General features: G+C 54.7%; 1 protein-coding gene across 2 annotated transcripts in view; it reads right to left on the reverse strand.

The window, feature by feature from the left end:
* The window catches only part of ppp1r13l (protein phosphatase 1, regulatory subunit 13 like), a 66,493-nt gene extending 60,701 nt beyond the window's left edge, over window positions 1–5,792 (reverse strand). Inside the window, exon 1 of one of the 2 annotated variants that reach the window (XM_070867723.1) lies at window positions 5,571–5,792. The gene's annotated coding sequence lies outside the window, so the exon portion shown is untranslated. Of the gene's footprint in view, window positions 1–1,664; window positions 1,799–5,570 lie in introns of those variants that run through there. The other variant, XM_070867722.1, reaches the window with a different exon arrangement.
* Window positions 5,793–6,000: the final 208 nt, after the last annotated feature.

Consider the following 6,000-nt stretch of genomic DNA (forward strand, 5'->3'; position numbering starts at 1 on the left):
TGCGGTCGGAAGCTCATTTCAGGGTCAAATTTGACACCAAGGTTGCCAACAGTCTGGTTCAGCCTCAGACTGGAGTTGGGGAGAGGGATGGAATCGGTGGCTGGGGAACGCAGTTTGTGGCGGGGACCAAAACCAATGGCTTCAGTCTTCCCGATATTACATTGGCGAAAATTTCTGCTCAGCCAGCAGAGGATTATTAATAGAGTCTAGTGGGGACATAAGCCTAGATGAGGGTCTTGCTCCTAATTTTAACACGGGCCCCTTGAATTAGGTTCACAAACGGTCAATTTGCTCCCCTTAACGCAAACAGAGGCTGAATTCCAGACTCTGCACTGGAAACAGGGACTCGCTACTTTTGATCCAACACAGCTGTGATTTAAGATAAAGCCTCAGTTCAGACAACCAGTTCATAAATCTCCAGACACAATTGCAGCCACTACTACTCTCTACCATGCAAGAATTACTGTTTCAGAAACTATTTAAACTTCTTCGGAGGTATTGTCAAGATCGCCACTGCACGCTGGGAACTGCAAAAAGTCACAAAGCCACCATTCATCGAGATACCAAGACATGCCACTGTGACTCACTGGGCAGCACTCTCTCTCGCCTCTGAGTCAGAGGGTTGTGGATTCAAGTCCCATTCCAGAGACTTGAGCACATAAATCTAGGCTGACACTCCCAGTGCAGTGCTGAGGGAGCGCCGCACCGTCGGAGGGGCAGTGCCGAGGGAGCGCCACACCCTCGGAGGGGCAGTGCCGAGGATGAGATGTTAAACCGAGGCCCCGTCTGCTCTCTCGGGTGGACGTAAAAGATCCCATGGCACTATTTCAAAGAGCAGGGGAGTTATCCCCGGTGTCCTGGAGCCAATATTTATCCCTCAAATCATCACTAAAACTGATTATCTGGTCATCGTCACATTGTTGTTTGTGGGAGCTTGCTGTGCGAAAATCGGGTGCCCGCGTTTCCCACATTACAACAGTGACTGCACTCCAAAAGTACCTGATTGGCTGAACGCGCTTTGAGACGTCTGGTGGTCGTGAAAGGTGCTATGCAAGACTTGCTTTCCGCAGGACCCGTTCAGCACTGTTATGTTACACTTTGCAAAGCAATAGTTGCTTCAACTAACTGCGGAGAGAAGGAATCAGACTCCATCGTACAGGTCTGGCGATGCATTCACAGTCATACACCCTGAATAATATCGCGCTCTACATCAGACACAGAACATCAGCAAAAAAAATCCAAATTAAAAAATGTAAGCCACAGCAAATGGTGTGACAACCTAAGAATGCTGTTTTAATTGATTTCAGCTTGGGCGGTGGTTTGGAGCGTTGGGCGGTGGTTGGGTGGGCCCCAGGCAAGGGAGCGTCAAGTCAACCGGTGTATCCAATTCTTGACTGCTGTGCACTGGGGTCCCCCGCAAGTGAGCACTGTCATCACATCTCAAATCGGCAGTGCTGCCTTCCATTGCCGAACAGCCCGCTGTTACTCACCGCAGCCGCTGGCCACGGCAAGGAGCCATTGCCTTCGGGGGTGAAACACATGTACAAAGGAACCCCTGCTAAAGGAGGGGAGGGGGTTATAGAGGTTGCAGGAGGGAGGGACAGTACACACATTGGGAGGGGTGGGGGAGTTAGCCTCAGTACCCCTTGCAGGCTCTCGCTCACCTGTAGCTGCGGCTCCCGCTGGAAACTCACAAAAGGAAACAGAGAGGTGGGGAGGGGGGGGGAAACCACCCCGCTTTGCAAAAAAGTTTCTGCTCCGGACGAGAAAAACTTTCCTTCCTCCAGCAAACTTTTCTCTGTACTGTCGCGGCGCAGGCGCAGTGCGCGCCGCCCCAGGTGCAGCCCACAGGTGTGCGCGTGTCTCGGGGGGGGGGCGGGAGGGGGGAGAGACGGCAGCCGTGCGCAGCCGCGGCCCCGCGCTGCCTGATGGAACTTGTAGTCTTGCCTGCCCTCCCCGCTGGACTCCAACTCCCGGCAGCCCCCGCGCGGCCCTGCCGGTAACTGAATCGACCTGTTGCCAACTCCTCCAGGAGTGCCCTGGAGCCTCCCGGAATTCGAAAATCTCTCTCCCAGGAAGAAGAAAAATTCCCACTCCCATAACAAATGTGTTTTGCATTTCATTTTCTTTGAAGGCTTTTGTTAATTAAAAATGCCGGGGGCAAGGGCGGGGGAGTGGGACTTGCAGAGAGCCAGCACGGGTTCGAGGGGCTGAATGGTTTCCTTCTGTGCTGTAACCATTCAAAGAACATAAGAATTAGGAGTAGGATTAACCCATACGGCCCCTCGAGCCTGCTCCGCCATTCAATAAGACCATGGCTGATCGTTGACCTCAATTCCGCAAAAATCTATCCAGCTCATTCTATAATTCTACAGGGACAGATTCATAGGCAGTCCCTGGAACCACGTCAAAAAGTTCGCAAATGTTTCAATGAAGGACCTAACATTCCGGATCCCGAACTACATGTTGAAGGGTGGAAGATGCCTGTGGGTGGATTTTTTTAACGTGGGGTGGCCGTTGCACACCAGCCACCACATGGGGCTTGACAGAGCCAGGTCTTGGTCCAGTGGCAAGGGTTAACCAGGACGACTGGAGACCAGCTCTGCTGCACAGACCCAGTGCGCACACACATATCGCACAGTGTGGGCCGGGCCCGTGCTGCCCCTGGGCCCTCGTCTCTTCTGGGCCCCGAACTCTCGCCTCTCCTGGGCCCCCGATCACGTCCCTCTACAATCTCTCGCTGCTCCTTCGCCCCGACCTCGCCGCTCCTGCTGTACCTGCCCACACGCCTAATCACCGACCTGGACCTTGCTGAAGTCCCTCTTCACTGTCGTTGCTCCAGCACGTGCTGCTCCCTGGAGTGCTACACCGCCACGCTGCTTCCCTCCACTCCCCGGCCTGCAGCAGGATTATCAGTTCATTATCTGCTCATTATCGCCCATTGTGTTTGTGGGAGCTTGCTGTGCGCAAATTGCCTGCCGCGTTTCCCACATTACAGCAGTGACCACACTTCAAAAAGTGCTTCATTGGCTGTGAAGCGCTTTGGGACGTCCGGTGGTCGTGAAAGGCGCCAAATAAATGCAAGTCTGTCTTTTCAGGAGGAAGCCATTCAGCCCCTCGAGCCTATGCCGCCATTCAATGAGATCATGGCTGACAGATGGATATTTGGCCTCTTCAGTGCTTTTAACAAGTACGTGCCCTTCCCTGCCTGAATAATATACAAAGGTGCCTCCAAGCAGCTGCACTTTTGCCATTAGACCTCCACAGTTGGATGCTGTCCTCCACTAATCAGTTTTTAAGAGGGATTTCCCCCCCTTATTACTTCATAGATCCAAATGTCTAACTCCATTCACCCGCCTTGGCTCCATATCCCTTTATACTCTTGTATAAAATCATTTTTATCAAGGAGGCTTTGAGGGTGTCCTTGAAACGGTTCCTTTGCCCACCGGGGGCTCGCTTGCCGTGAAGGAGTTCTGAGTAGAGCGCCTGCTTTGGGAGTCTCGTGTCGGGCATGCGGACAATGTGGCCCTGCCCAGCGGAGCTGATCGAGTGTGGTCAGTGCTTCGATGCTGGGGATGTTGGCCTGGTCGAGGACGCTGACGTTGGTGCGTCTGTCCTCCCAGGGGATTTGCAGGATCTTGCGGAGACATCGTTGGTGATATTTCTCCAGCGATTTGAGGTGTCTACTGTACATGGTCCACGTCTCTGAGCCATACAGGAGGGCGGGTATCCCCACAGCCCTTTAGCTTGGTGACAGATTTATCAAAGCCTCCCTGATAAAATGCAACATCCCCACCGGCACCTGGGAGTCCCTGGCCAAAGACCGCCCTAAATGGAGGAAGTGCATCCGGGAGGGCGCTGAGCACCTCGAGTCTCATCGCCGAGAGCGTGCAGAAACCAAGCGCAGGCAGCGGAAGGAGCGTGCGGCAAACCAGTCCCACCCTCCCCTTCCCTCAACCACTGTCTGTCCCACCTGTGACAGGGACTGTGGTTCTCGTATTGGACTGTTCAGCCACCTAAGGACTCATTTTTAGAGTGGAAGCAAGTCTTCCTCAATTTCGAGGGATTGGCCTATGATGATGATGTATAAAAGATGGGGAGGAGCGGGGTGGGGGGGTGGGGGGGTTAGCTGTTTGATTGACAGTCACAATTGGTCCAATCGGTTGGCGAAGAATCTTCGCTTTCCAATTGGGTTGGGAAGGCGGGGCTCCGTGAGGAGGGACACGTCAGTTGACCAATGGCGGGACAGTAGATGCGGGGCGGTTGAAGGTGGCTGGTCATGTGATGAAACTTCCAAGGATTTGTCCAATCAGAGCCAGTCAGAGTGGCATCCAATGGAGCCAGCACCCATCAGGCCAATCAAGAAAGACTTGCATTTCTATAGCGTCTTTCACCACCCCAGGACAGCTCAAAACACTTTACAGCCAATGAAGTACTTTTTAATGTGTAGTCAATGTTGTGATGTCAGAAACGCAGCAGCCAATTTGCGCACAGCAAGCTCCTACAAACAGCAATGTGATAATGACCCAGATAATCTGTTTTAGTGATGTTGATTGAGGGATAAATATTGGCCCCAGGACACCGGGGTAAACTCCCCCTGCTCTCCTTCGAAATAGTGGCCATGGGATCTTTTACATCCACCTGAGAGAGCAGACGGGGCCTCGGTTTAACGTCTCATCCGAAAGACGGCACCTCTGACAGTGCGGCGCTCCCTCAGCACTGCCCCTCTGACAGCGCAGTATGGCGCTCCCTCAGCACTGCCCTTCCGACAGCGCAGTGCTGCGCTCCCTCAGCGCTGCCCCTCCGACAGCGCAGTACGGCGCTCCCTCAGCACTGCCCCTCCAACAGCGCAGTGATGCGCTCCCTCAGCACTGCCCCTCCGACAGCGCAGTGCGGCGCTCCCTCAGTACTGCCCCTCCGACAGCGCAGTACGGCGCTCCCTCAGCACTGCCCCTCCGACAGCGCAGTACAGCGCTCCCTCAGCACTGCCCCTCCAACAGCGCAGTGATGCGCTCCCTCAGCACTGCCCCTCCGACAGCGCAGTGCGGCGCTCCCTCAGTACTGCCCCTCCGACAGCGCAGTGCGGCGCTCCCTCAGTACTGCCCCTCCGACAGTGCGGCACTCCCTCAGTACTGCCCCTCCGACAGTGCGGCGTTCCCTCAGTACTGCCCCTCCGACAGTGCGGCACTCCCTCAGTACTGCCCCTCCGACAGTGCGGCGCTCCCTCAGCACTGCTCCTCCGACAGTGCGGCACTCCCTCAGTACTGCCCCTCCGACAGTGCGGCGTTCCCTCAGTACTGCCCCTCTGACAGTGCAGCGCTCCCTCAGTACTGCCCCTCCGACAGCGCAGTGCGACGCTCCCTCAGCACTGCCACTCTGACAGCGCAGTACGGCGCTCCCTCAGCACTGGCACTGGTGGTTAGAGGCAGCACACGGTAAACTGAAGTTACCAATCAGGTACGCCTGCAACTGGAGAGGAACCATGGTCAGCACCAATGCGCTGCATAGCTATTTTCCTGCTTGCCCGTGAAACCTGCTCAAGGTCCAGCTGGAGGCCCGCCAGTTCTCACCCTGACCAGACACGCGCCCAATATCATGTCATGTCATCGGCTGTCCCTCGAACGAGGCTGACTTGCTTCCACACCAAAAGGGATGGGTTCACTGATGTTTCAATGGAGGACCCGATGTTACAGTCCTGAACTCCAGGGGGTGGATGTTTTTAACGTGGGGTGACCGTTACACACCCAGCCACCACAGCACAGTGAGTCACACACTGACTGCCAACACCCAGCTCTCTCCAGCCAGCAGATAAGTGCCATAAAACAGAGTGATAAAGAGAAACTGCGAGACTCGAATCAAGCTCGTCTCTCAGGAACAGTGTGTACTGGGCACGATTGCAATGGAATGCATTCTCTTCCCCCTCCCCTTTAAGTATCTGCTCCCAGTAGATTGGAATGTGAAATATGCATTTTCAAACAAGAGCTATCAGGGTAGGATTAT

The sequence above is a fragment of the Pristiophorus japonicus genome, chromosome 26, assembly GCF_044704955.1.
Source record: "Pristiophorus japonicus isolate sPriJap1 chromosome 26, sPriJap1.hap1, whole genome shotgun sequence".
NCBI classification, from domain to species: domain Eukaryota; kingdom Metazoa; phylum Chordata; class Chondrichthyes; family Pristiophoridae; genus Pristiophorus; species Pristiophorus japonicus.